This window comes from Protopterus annectens, chromosome 1.part1 (genome assembly GCF_019279795.1).
Source record: "Protopterus annectens isolate FY-2018-M chromosome 1.part1, PAN1.0, whole genome shotgun sequence".
Classification (NCBI taxonomy): domain Eukaryota; kingdom Metazoa; phylum Chordata; order Ceratodontiformes; family Protopteridae; genus Protopterus; species Protopterus annectens.
Window position 1 is genome coordinate 51,317,446 of NC_056726.1, and position 13,491 is coordinate 51,330,936.

Genomic DNA, 13,491 nt, shown 5'->3' on the forward strand with positions numbered 1-13,491 from the left:
CAGCAGTGTATACACTCGAACATCTACATTTATGGTAGGTACAAAACTGTACTATGTTCATCGTGCTACACTGCTGCAGTCATTACACTTGGGTAGAATCCCAAAGCTGAGGTAGGGTGGCTGGTTCTATAAGACATTAGGGATGGCTATAAGGCTCTGCAGCACTGCAGTGGTGAAGCCAGCTCTGGATTTAGAGTATAGAGACAGATGGTAATGCTTGGTGAAGGTATGTACAGAACTCCAAGTTGCTGCTTCCAAAATATCCTTGGTAGGTACTCCCCTGAGGTAGGCAGTTGAAGTGGCTGTTGCCCTGGTGGAGCGAGATCTAATGCTGCTAGGTACAGGTTTTCCATGGTATGTGTAGCAGAACCGTATACAATATCCTATCCATTTTGAAATAGTCTGTTTTGAAATGGCTTTTCCTTGTGCTCCTGCAGCATATGCTACCAATAATTGCTCAGATTTTCTGAAAGCTTTGGTTTTGTCCAAGTAGAAGCGTAACTGCCTGTGAATGTACAAAGAGTGCAGTCGTCTCTCCCCTTTATTCTGTGGTTTAGGATAAAAAGTTGGCAGGTAAATAGTTTGGTTTAGAGCCACACTGGATACCACCTTTGGCATAAACGTAGGGTTAGTTCTTAAAGACACCCTGTCCTGGTGGAAAATGAGGAAAGGTTCCACTGCCATTAATGCCTGTAATTCTGAAACTCTTCATGCTGATGTTATTGCCAGGAGCAGAGCAGTTTTCCAAGAGATATATTTTAATTCTGCTGTGTTAGCTGGCTCAAAAGGAGGTAAAGTTAGTTTTTCCAAAACAAAGTTGAGGTCCCAAGTTGGAGTAGGTGCTCTACGGGGTGGTCTTATGTTTTTAGCCCCTCTGAGGTACTGCTTTAACAGCGAATTTGAGAAAATTGGTGGATCCGTGTTGTAGTGAGCAGAGATGGCAGAGGCGTGGATCTTGATGGATGAGAAGGAGAGGCCTTTGTCCAGCATCTCAGTTAAGTATTGTAGTATCTGAGGAATGTTTGGGACAAGTGGGTCAAGGCTGTGAGCTTGGTTCCAGTCACAGAATCTCTTCCATTTATCCGAATAGGCTTTCCTGGTACTAGGCCTTCTGGCCTCCAGAATGACATCCATAACAGCTTTGGAGAGAGGCATTGCTTGCTTGACTAAGGAATCTTCCATGCAGCTAGGTTTAATGTCTTTAGCTGGCTGTGTAGTATTTGATTGTTGTGCTGAGTCAGCAGATGTGGGATTTGAGGCAAAATCCAGGGTGGTTCTTGTGCTAAGCTCCTTACAATTGGATACCAGTGCTGGCATGACCAGTCTGGTGCAATCAGGATCATTTTTGGCTCTTCTTGCCTGGCTTTTATGAGTACCTTTGGCAGGAGAGGTAGTGGTGGGAAAGCGTATACCTTGTAAGTTCTCCCAGCTGAATGAGAGGGCATCCACTTTCCATGCTTGTGAATGGTAATTCCTTGTGCAGAATTTTTGTAGCTGGCAGTTTATTGGGGATACAAACAGATCTATGTCCGGGCTCCACCATTTCTGTGTTATCATTCTGTATATTTGTGGATTCAATTCCCATTCGTGGGGATCCATGATGTTTCTGCTTAAGTCATCTGCCAGTGTGTTTTTCTCTCCTGGCAAGAATTGTGCTTGCAGATGAACTTGAAGGTTTATAGCTGTGTTCCACAAGGTCATGGCTTGTCTGCACAGGGGGTAGGAGTGTGTGCCCCCTTGTTTGTTTATGTACCACATAACTGTGGTGTTGTCTGTCTTTAGCAGTGGTTGACCTGGATGCAGCAGGTCCTTGAAAGCTATAAGGGCATTTTGTACAGCTAGCATCTCTTTTTGATTGATGTGAAGATGCTTTTATTCTGTGGGCCACGTGCCCTGAATACATTTGCCTGCCATGTGTTCTCCCCAGGCGTAATCCGATGCATCTGCTGTCAGTGTTTGCCTGGCAGTGGGCTGTGTAAAAGGCGGTCCCTTGTTGAGGTGACAAGCTTGAGCCCACCATTGAAACTCCTGTTGAAGGTACGGTATTAGTGGTATAACTGTTTCCAAACTTTGACAGTGCTGAGACCATACAGTCTTTAGGTACCATTGTAGTTTCCTCATATGCAGTCTGGCATACGGAATTAGTAGTATGTAGGATGCCATGTAACCCAAGGCCTGCAGAATTTTTCTTGCAGGGAGTTGGGTCTTTGTTGCCATCAACTGAAAGTATTGAGTCAGTTGTCCTTGCTTGTCTGGCGTGAGAAAAGCCATCTGGGCCGTTGTGTTCAAGCTGGCACCCAGGAATATAATCTCTTGTGAGGGCACTAGTTTTGATTTCTTTTTTTTACTGTGTACCCCAGGCAACTTAATAACTTTTTTACAAACGCCAGATGCTTTAGAAGAATGTCCTTGCTCTCTGCTTGAATCAGGCAGTCGTCCAGGTACGGATAAATTTGAATTCCTTTCTGTCTGCAAAATGCAATTACTGGTGCCAGGCACTTTGTGAAGACCCTGGGCACAGTAGATAAGCCAAAGGGCAGTGCAGAGAATTGGTAGTGCATTGGACCAGCTATGAATCTGAGGTATCTTCTGCAGTTTTGTCTGACAGGGACATGCAGGTATGCCTCCTTGAGGTCCAAAGTCACTAGCCAATCTTTCTTGCCCAGCATGGGAAGAAGCTGCTGTAGTGTCAACATTTTGAATTTCGGAACATCCAGGTAAGTGTTTAGAGAAGAAAGATCCAGAATGGGCCTCCAGGCTTTGTCCTTTCTGGGTACCAGAAAGAGTCTAGAGTAAAATCCTTGTCCTTGCTCCTGTGATGGTACCTTTTGAATAGCTCTCATATCCATGAGTGCTGTAATTTGTTTTTAAGCCTCTGCCCATTGATTTGGTGGCAGATTTGGCATTTCTTTTAACCTTGGCAGAGTGTGAAAGTAGAACCTGTAACCTTGAAATACAATGTTGAGAACCCATTTGTCTTTGTTGATCATTTGCCAATTGTGATAGAAGAGTGCCAGTTTTCCTCCCAAGGGGGCTGCCAAGAGGGATTTGTTTGGCAGCTGTAGTGGTAAGTCATTGGAGCTGCTTTTTATATGGTTGGGGCCTGTCTTCCCCTTCTTTCTGGCCTGATGCAACCCATTGTCGAGACCTGTAAGGACCTTGTGTTTGACCTCTACCTCTTGGACGTCTGTATCTTCCCCTTTGAGGTCTGTCTGTAATTGGAAAGGACCAATTCTTAGCTGGACAGTTTCTGCTAAATCTAGGAGGCTGAACCTGTAAGAAATCCTTCACCGTTTGCATAGATTTTGCCTTATCCTCCATTTTCTTTAATACCTCTTCTGCCTTAACTCCAAATAACACATCCTGCTGCAAAGGTGTATCCAATAATTTTGCTTGAACATGATCTGGTAACGTATGTTCTTTTAACCAAGCATGTCTTCTAATGACAGAGCCTGTAACTGCTGCTCTGCAGGAGGCCTCTAGAGAATCAAAACCACATTGCAAAGTATGCTTTCCCACTTGTTCAGCTGCATACAATAAATCCTGCATTTCTTTAAAATTAGGAGGATCTGATTCTGGAAGCATTTTTTGTTTTAACTGAGACAGTAAAAATTGCTGATATTTTAGCATGTGAAACTGGCAATTTAAGGCTCTCATTGCTAAAGTTGCAGACGTACATACTTTCTTTCCCCGTCTGTCTAATGCTCTGGAATCTCTATCAGAGGGGACTGGATTCTTGGCTGATGAGGCCTTAACTCCTTTGGGTCCCTGAGAAATAGTTTCAGGGTCAGCTATAGGGCTTTTATACAGAAATTTATGTCAGTCTGGGACTCTGTAGTATCTGTCAGGTTTAACAGGGGCTGGAGGTAAGGAATCAGGATTTAAGCTGGATTCAGTATACACATCATCCACAATATCTAACACTGGCGGAATAGCAAGGAGTCTGTGTTGAGGTAATAAAAGGAAGTCTCTGAGCCTTTTCTTGGATTCTGAGTAATCCTGGCCTTCCCAGTGGAAATTCTCCCTCATGGTATGTAGGGTTTCCCCAAAGGAATAGTCCTCAGGCGGTGAGGCTGATGGAATTGATTCCTCAGCATCAGAATCCCCATAAGGGGGGTAAAGAGTATCCTAGGTCTGAGGATGAATCAGAAGAGATGGACACCTGGTCGGACGAGTCATAGTCTGCATCCTGTCTAGGCCTTTTATCAGGAGGGGGATGGGGCCCCCTGATCAGAGTGATTAGGTCTTCGGCCATTTTGAGCATTTGTTTCTTAGGCATGGAGGCATGTCCTGGAGAATGCTGCATTTGTTTCTTTGATTTTAAAGGAGGCTTAGACTTAGCTGAGGGTTTAATGCTTAACTGAGTAAGTCTGAAGACACCCTCTGAAGCTATGGGTTGCTCAGCTACTCTGGATCCCTCTGAAAGGTTAGTCTCGGTAGGCTGAATAACTTGTGTGTCGAAAGGCCCAGCCATCTCCACGTGGGAGTCAGAGGCGGCCTGTGGTTCTACAGAAGCAGTCAATCTGGGGCTGCGAAGGCACCTCGCTGAAAACCGGAGAACCGGCGACTGGCCTAGAAGAGGCTTTGTCGTCAGTTTTGGGCCTCAGATGCCTATCCTTGTCTTTGCGCTTTTTGTGTATTCCGGTCGTTGGAAGTTCAGATGGCATGATATAATTGAATTTTCTACCAAAATAATGTTGGGCAAAATCAAACAGACGTTTATAGTGCACTTGTTAAACCAAGCACAAAACTGACAACCAGTGACGTCATGGTCTGGGCCTAGGCATGGGATACAAAAGGAATGGAAATCCTTATGAGGTATATGCTTCCCACAAGAAATACAGTTATTAATTTTTACTGACATCGGTCTGAAGCAAGAAAAAGTTTCCACAACGGGGTACTTAGCTTTGTAGAAGACTTCGGTTCTGGATTCGGAATGAAAATCTCAGGAGATGGCCGACCGGCACTTGCAAACTGCTTTTGCTTCGGGCACTGCGCGGCAAAAAAGACTGAAGAAAATGGCGTCGGCTGCATCTTATATACCCCTGTCGCACTGACGTCAGGGAGGGGGTGACAGCAACCGATGCCAGACCAAGACTTTGGAACTCAGGCCGACTGGGGAACCGCCTGATGGCAGGATAACCCAAGTGTAATGACTGCAGCAGTGTAACACGATGAACATCTGAGGCATAAAAGGATAAGAAAAGAAATACAGGACGGCAATGAGAGGACAAAAAGTGTAATGGGTCCACCTCGACCGAAAGAAACACAAAATTATAACAGAATAAAAGAATGGGGGGCCGGGTGCCAAAAGTGAACTAACTGGACGTCTACAGTTATGGTATGTTCTTACCCAACTATACTGTTATTCATTTAATACTGTTGCAGTATTGCTTACATATGGGAAGAAGAAATACTGATTGGTGGAACTGCAGTCTAGCATTTCTTAGAGGACTGATCCAGCAAACCAGTTTTTGGTCCTGTAAAAAGCATTTATCTTACAGCGCTTTGCAAAGTGATTGAAGGAAGAACAAGTGTCTGCTTCCAGGATGGAGTGTGGATTTTGAGTTTAGATATTGAAATAGGCACCAGAAGAAGCAAAGCAATGTCAGAGTGAGCTCTGACCTGCTATGAAAGAGATATGTCATGAAAGGATTAACAAAAGGAAACAGCAAAACATATCCACTACAAATGGTCTGTTTAGAAAGAGGAGAACCCAACTTTTTAACACAGAAAGAAACAAATAATTGATCTAACTTACAACATTTTGTCAATAAAAAATCTGAGTTGTCTATGACCATCTAGAGTACACAAAATGTTTTTTCCTTTATTTTGAGGGTTGGAGAAGGAAGGAAGGCAAAGTAATAGACTGGTTTAGAGCTAATTCATTAACAACCTTAGGCATAAGGGAAGGATTAGTCCTCATGTATATCCAGTCCTTGTGAAAGATGAGAAAAGGAGAAGAAGTCATGAGGACTGGTAGCTCAAGACACTCTTTTACTGAAGTAAGGACTATCAGCAAGACAATTGTCCAAGTACAAAATTTAAGTGGAAAAGAAGAGGATTGCTCAACTGGATCAAGACCAACTTTTCCAAGGCATAGGTCAGGTCCCAAGCAGGAGGAATAGATTTTCCTGGTGGTCTGACATAAAAGACTTTTTTAAAAATTGTATGACCTCAAAACATGCTAACAAAGTTGGATTCAAAGACAATAAGACAGAGATGGCTGACAAATGACCTCTAACGGAAGAATATGCCAGGTTTGAATTAAGCAGCTCGCACAAATATGACAGAATTGTAGGAATATCCAAATAATAAGGGTTCTGTTTTTTCTTTTAACACCAAACAGAGCATATCTCCCATTTGGAAATTAAGATTTCCTTGCAGAGGTTTTCTAGCCTTCTATTATACTTGTAGCACATTGTCAGAAAATGGATGCCTTGAACGGGGTCAGAATCCTGTCATCCAAACTTGTCAGGTTTAGGGTTTGAAGTTTGCAGTGAATAAGAGTCCTTCTTTTGTGTGAGCAAGTCCAAACAATGGGGTAACTTGTAGTGAATGCCCTTGGACAGGTGGAGAACAAGGGACAGCCAATGCTGTCTGGCCAAAAGGGAGTCACCAATATCATCTTTGGGCTGTCCTCCTTAATTCGGAGGAGGACTCTAAGGCAAAAAGGAATTTTCCTTTGCATGAAACTGACATGGCATCTGTTTGTCAAGACCCTAGGCATAGAACTCTGATGCAAAACAATCTGGGCTGCCTGTTTAGAATGAAGGCAAATTAATATATTTACGGTGTTCCCCACTAACGGATAATCTGCAGGAAGGCCTCTCTGTTTAGCATCCATTCATGAGGACCTGCTTTGAATCTATCACTGTATTAATTACTGGAGGAACGCACACAGGCTGAAGGAAGTGACTATGGATACCTATCTCCCACGCTGCTATGGCTAGTCTGCTGAGATTATATGATTTTTCCCTCCCTGTTTGTTGATGTTCCAGATTACAATAGTATTAGCTATGTACTGCGAGACCAAAGGTGATGCAAAGACAGAAGAGCAGGGATCAGGGCTTTCATTTCACTGACATTTAAGCTGGTGCTCCTGTCCTTCCTTGACCATATACCTTGGACATTTATGCATCCCATGCCAGATCTGAAGCATCTGTGGAAAGGTTTTTAGCAAGCAGAGGGTACCATAAAGGGCAATTCTCGATTGAGTGACATCTGGTTAATGCACTAAAGGAATTTCTTCTTCAAGAAGGCTAAGAGAGGGAAGTTGGAGGGGCAGTGCTGTGCACTAATACATTTGAGATACAACTGAATTTATACCATGTGGAGTCTTGTAAAATGAATAATTTGAGTGGTTGAAGACATGTTGCCCAGGGTTCTCAGGATCTCTCTTGCATTTCAGGTGGAGGGGAGAATGGAAAAAAAGATATTGGAAACTGTACACTGCCTTGAGGTGGAGAAGCAATTGTTAAAGTGTCCAAATGGCAACCCACAAAAAATCTTGAGAAGAGAGGAGAACATTTTTTTTTCGGGGTAAAACCTAGGCTTAAGTGGTGGTCCATGGTGAACTTGAGGTCTTGAGTAAACTTGCTTCTTGAAGGGGCTTGGAGAAGAAGATCATCAAAGTATGGTTAAATATGCATCACTGGAGCCTGCATATGACAGGAGATTGTAGAACAGAAAACTTGTAAGGCACAAAATGTTAAAACATTTCTGTGCTCTGGATAAATGGATATGTGAAGGTAAGCATCCTTGAGGCTGAGAGTAACCAGGATAGCCTGGAAAAGGATCAAAGGAAGAAGGGTTTGCAGAAAGAGCATCTTGAATTGTGGCACCAGTAAAAAGGTAATGAGAACTGATTAATCCAGAGTTGGCCAACAGAAGCCCTTCCTTTCTGGGAAAATCCTTTTCTCTGCTGGAAGAGAGGAACTAGCTCCATAGTTTCATGATCCTTCAGAATAGATAAAACCAGGTGCTCTTGGTTTGGGAATAATAGAAGAACACCTGAACTGCTTGGAGGGAAAAGCCAAGTTAGTGTGTAGCCCTTTTTGATAATGTTGAGAACTGAAGTTATAAATCTCCACACAGAAGGGGAATGTGAAAGTCTCAGACAGGAAGAGTGGATAAGCCAAGCTGGAAGGGAAGACAGGGAGAGGGCTGATATTCACAAACTGGCTGGCTTGTCAGGGAAGGTACCTTTTTATCTCTTAATGTCTGATTTGATTTTCTTCTGAAACTTAGTTTTAGTGAAATGTTTTACTTTTCTCCTGTGGCTTTTGGTTCTTTTGAAAAAAATGTGGAGCTGGTATGGAGGGATAGAGATAGTTACCCTGAAATTTAGGGACAGAGGAAATAAAAATCTGTCTGAAATCTTGCCTATCTTACCTCTTTTCCAGTAGATTTTTTAAAAATTTCACTACCTGCAGGATCAAATAGGTCTTCCTTGTCAGGAGCAGCATCCAACAGTTTAGACTTGATGTCCTCTGGTAATGTAACATAATGGAATGTAACCTCAGCCTGTCTTCCAAGACCAGACCAAACAGCTGCAGCCCTATAGGAGGCATCTGTAGCAACATGGCTGCATTTAATAGAGTGGCTACCTGAACTGCTGAGTTTTGCAAAGATAAAACAGATTTATTGACTGAATCAGGAATGTCTGGAATTAACTTGCTAAAATAATTCAGAATAGACAAAAGATACCTAAACATGTGGGTTTGGTATGTGATGGCATGGAAAAAAAGTGTAGCAGGAGTGTTCACCCTTCATTCCATGCTTGTTATACCCCTTCTGTTTTTACCATTAGGTACATTAGTAGAGGGCAGTGGTTTAGTATGTTTATCTTACTCTATAGAAATTACTACTGGATCTGAGGAAGGATTTCTGTACACAAACTCGTGTGTGTCAAGGACCTTATAAAACCTATCATTTTTTGGTGGGGGGAGCTGGAGACAATTCTGGGTCTAATCCAACTGTAAAGAAGGTGTACTGTAAAGCCTCAAACACAGAAGGAATGAAAGGTTTGTGAACACCCATGTGATGCCCAATTTTTTTCTCACTGAAATGTTGCATCATTGTAAAAATAGTCTCTCCAATAAAAAGCTCTTCAAGGGGACAGACAGAAGACATAATATCTTCATACTCCAAATAAACCCAATAGGAGAGTGGATCTCTGAGGAATAAGCCAGGGACTCTACCTCTGACGCAGACTAGTCTTCTTCAGAAGAAAACTCTCTAGCCCTTTATTAAGGGTAGAGGAAACAGGAGAAGAAAGGAAATGAGAAGACTAAAGACATAATAGCCTTGAACAGCCCTTAAGAAAAATCATATCATTCTTTTTGAGAATCCTTAGGGGTAGAAGGAGCTGAAGAAGAGTATTTCTTCTTCTTGGAGACATCAGCAGAAACATACCATGGAGAATACTACCCCTGATGACCTCTACAAGGCTGCTGGAAACTTATTCTTGGACTAAGATTTAAGGTATGCCTTCAGGTCCCTCAGAGATGACTAGCTATTGTTTTCCCTTTGCGGCCAGACCATATGTCTGACTGGTTACGCCAACCCTGCCATTATGTTGTGCATTATTTGCTTCTGATGAAGATGCGACAGAAGAAGCAGCAACTATCACAAGTCAATCTGAGGGCTCATCAAACACCACAACAAAGATGGCTGGGTCTGACTGGACAGGAGAATTTTGAGGCATTGACTTCCTAAGCTTCTTTCCTGACTACTGGGGGATGTCGGAACTGAAAGATTCAGAAGCAATCCTAACCAAAGCAAGCTCTTTTAACCTCACAGAAGCTTAGTGATGTTTCAAGATTTTGGAAATGAAGGATTTACAAATAGCTTATAGCGGTGGCTAGGTTCAAGATAAAATTAACACTTCACGTGACTACCTCTATATGGTATCTGCCTCCTGCTGGAAACTGTCTCAGGCTGTATGGCTGACAGAGTGAAGTGAAAACGTCTCACTGATCTGGTTGGCAAGAAAAAAGCTTGGAGGATTTCTGCTCTCCTATATCCCTTACACATGACTTAGTACTCTTGCTCTTGGGCTCTGCTTTTGATGTACCATGTGAGAAGAAGGTGCCTAAGCTTTGATATGCTTGTTGGAAGTATGGTATCCTTGGGCACGGTATTTCCATATGTAAGCAATACTGAAACAGTAATCAGTGAAAGAATGCTTGGCCTTATATATGAATGATGTCAAAGCAAATACAGTACTGTGCCTCTGCCTGGCCTGTGTTTATGTACTGCTCTGTTAGTATGAAAAACAGTGACTTAACAGGCTTGCTCCAGCATGGCTCTTACAAACTGTAACAATACTGGCATCCTCCTTGGCAGTACAGTTTGCTGTTTTTGTGCACAACAGTTAAATATCTATATCCATATTCTTTAAGAAATGTCAGGCATCTAGGGTTACTGAGCACATGCCCCTCACAAAACAATCAAAAAATTGCAACTGACCTAAGAGACATGACTGTCCCTATCAATGCTACAAACATTTTGGCTACTGAGATATGTACAATCATTTGTTTAAAGAACTAAAACCGTCATCTCTGTTTTGAAATTTAAAAATTTAAAACTATGATAGCCAAATATAATTAACTGTTTACTTTGTACCCCATGATTTGGATTCATTTACTCTTACTGTCTCCCTCTATCCTACTAAATATTGCAGTGTATCACTGCAGCAGTTAAAATGAAGCATCAGATACTATTTTTACAGTGACATGTATTTTATTTATTTATTGACATTTGTTGACTGGGAAACTCCATGGGGTCAGGAACCCATTTTCAGTGGATGCCCAGGAGAAAATCTTCACTATTAAAAGATATACATAGTTAAAGGCATTAAACAATTTTAACAAAGTTAATAAAACTGATGGAGTTGCTATATACTTATTATACGTATACTACGCAAAAAGTGCCAAAAATTGTCATATGATTTATCAAGGTATGCTCAAAAGAACTTTTGCACTGATAGTGTAGATAGGCTGACTCCGAGTATGTGCTTATGGACGTGTCTCCCGTCAAACTTAACAATCCTGCAACACAGAAATTGCAGTAGTGTTGCAATCCCTCTCTCAACCCAATACACTTAAAAGTACTAACAAACATACATCTTATTGTCAAAAGGATGAAGCAGTTAAAGGTACCCATACTACTAATGAACAGACTTGTAAAAAAAGTTGCACTTATCTTATACAAGCAGATATATTTTGCTGAACGTTTTTTTAAGTATCGAACTATGAGCTCCAGAGGTTTCTTCCCTATCAAGTGTGTGTGTGTGTGTGTGTGTGTGTGTGTGTGTATGCATGTGGGTCTGTGTGTTCCTCTTGTCATGCTTATACCATGCAGATTCATCTGGATGGGTATTGTTGATTACAATAATTAGGATGCAGCTCATTATTGTTGTTGTTGTTGTCTTTCGGCTTTTCCCGGTTAGGGGTCGCCACAGTGGAACTCCGGTCCGCTAATGATTGGCAGTAGATTTTCACGAAAGCCAAGGTGCCAGCTCGACGTTCAACCTTCAACGAAGGCACGCCCATTTACATATGTCTTTCGAATGCCCACCCAACCGCGGGGAGGACATACAGACTCCACACAGAAGGCACTCCCCGCACTCCAGCCGAGAATCGAACAGGAGAACCTCTTGCTGTGAGACAACAACGCTACCGTTGCATTATTGTTTCTTATTTGCTCAATTTTCACGACGAGCACACTTGCTAACCATTGTACAGAAGACTGCTCCATGACTTGCACATGCCTAGGTCCCTGCAAGCATCACTGCACACGTGTCGTTTAGAACACTTTTTCACTGGGTGAACTATAACTTCAAATTTAACTATCTGTACAAAGAGACAGTGTAGTACCTGATTTCTTAACAGCATACACAGGGATTGAGGAATGCCATTCTTTACACATTAAAGTGTCATTGTGAACAATAGCAACACAGTATCTATATTTTTTGAGTTTGCCATGCTTTGTGAAATGAGGATCCTGATGATGCCTGTCATTGTGTGGTAGATGGGATGTGTGAGAATTGAGTTGTTCACTGATTCTCTGCCATTTTCCCCCGATATTCTTCAAGGGGAGACATCATGGCTGGAGAAGGACAGGGTAGTACTCTTTTTAGACAGTAGAGGCGGTATGTGGAAGAGGCAATAATATTTCTCCATCTTCTCATTAGGGATTGCAACCAGAGGATCCTGCAAGAGGGCCTCAGAATAACTTATTTATTAATTTAATTATTTCAAGTTTGATGATTGGGGAAGTCCAGTGGGCCAAGCAGAGTCCGTTTTCAGTTGAGGCCCGGGGAGAAAAGCTCCTAAAGCAGTTAACAGAATACAACATAAGTACAGTATGGAATATACAGTATACAAAAGCATAAATATACAATTTAAAATACAAATACAAAATCAGGGAGTATACAGTTAAAAACTCAAATGTTAAAATATAAGTCAAAAGTCAAAAGTTATACAGAGAATATAATTAAAAGTACAGTCAAAGTGTTTATACAAGTTTAGTGTTTGTTCTAACAATAATGTTAGTGATCAGAGGTAATAGTAGATGAGATTGAAGGGAAGTTTGAAAGAGATGATAGTGTAATTTAGGTGGGAAGGGAGCCTGAAGTCTGCAATAATTTAGGCCAGGCTGTCACCAGATATGGGCAACAGTGCTTTCTCCATTATGAGGTGCCAAAAATCCTGACTTCCTAAGCTGATGGGAGGATGGCGTTAAACAGCAGGTATTGCCTGTGTACTGTAAGTAGAAATTATGTTAGCTATACATTTAAAATGGCACTGCATGCCATCCACAGTTATTATACATTGTTCTTTTTATGTCTATAGTCCCAACAGGAATAGGCGGCTGCGAAGGAGAAAACTGGAGTGAGCATGCATATTTCAAACTACCTTGGTTTAAACATTAGTGGTAGTATGGATTCATTCTCAAAATGTATACATTTCATACATCACTGCTACTTCTATAATTACTGCCAGAGCTCAAAGGTAACAGTATGACTGGTTACTGTTATTAGTGTGTTTGTGTATGCATTCACTCATATAGGTGGACAAGTGGGTTAGTCTTGTTGTTCCAATCCCACCCCCCAGCTGAGTTAGTATGAAATTTTTAGGATTATTTTTCTGTATCGTTATAATAACTGCAGCATCTGAAGGGGCAAATGTGCATCATCATCATTACTAACTGCATGGACATGTTTGTCAATATAGCTGTTTCCCTTGCATATAAAGTGCGAGTTAAATGTTATGTCAGAGCAAAATATTTTCTTTGTATATGTAAGTTTATCTCAGACATGATTACTGCATCTCAGTCTAGAGACACCTGTTGATTTGTTTTAGTAGTTCCTTGCATTAATCCTCTACCTGTCAGAATGCAGGTGATAATGACTATCGGTCCAGGTCCCCCTCTCAGCTGTGTATACTAACAGCCTATTGAGATGTGTTTTTGGTCCATCAAGTA